This window comes from Corvus brachyrhynchos, unplaced genomic scaffold (genome assembly GCF_000691975.1).
Source record: "Corvus brachyrhynchos isolate BGI_N302 unplaced genomic scaffold, ASM69197v1 scaffold314, whole genome shotgun sequence".
Lineage (NCBI taxonomy): Eukaryota > Metazoa > Chordata > Aves > Passeriformes > Corvidae > Corvus > Corvus brachyrhynchos.
In genome coordinates, this window is record NW_008237877.1 from 77804 (window position 1) to 78195 (window position 392).

Here is a 392-nt window from a genome sequence, read left to right on the forward strand (position 1 = left end):
CGGGGCGCGCCCCCGCTTCCTCCCCCGCAGGCAGCAGCAGTGGGAGGGGTCCAGGCGGCGTCTCTTTTGCCACCGTTCCCCGCGCAGCCAGCCCAGGTGGCGCCGCCCGGCATGCCCACAGCGCCTCTGCCACAGCCGTCCTTAACAACCGCCGGAGCGCCATGGCCGCCTAGCCATGTAGCTTATGGACTGCATTCCACAAACGCGCCCGCAGGGCCCAGCTATTCTGTGCATGCGTCCAGGATGCCCTATCATCCTGCACATGCGTCAGTGGCACCCGGCTTTTCCGTGCAGGCGCCAGCATCGGGGCATTTCCCTGTGCAGGCGCAGACAGTGCAGCCGCCAATGGCAGGTGTCCCCGCAGCCCTCCAGGGCACTTTGCGGAAGATGGG

At 67.9% G+C, this 392-nt stretch overlaps 1 protein-coding gene across 1 annotated transcript in view; it reads right to left on the reverse strand.

Moving 5' to 3' along the window:
• Window positions 1-392, reverse strand: part of LOC103614240 (DDB1- and CUL4-associated factor 12) — a 65120-nt gene that overhangs the window by 29106 nt on the left and 35622 nt on the right. The gene's annotated exons all lie outside the window — the stretch shown is intronic.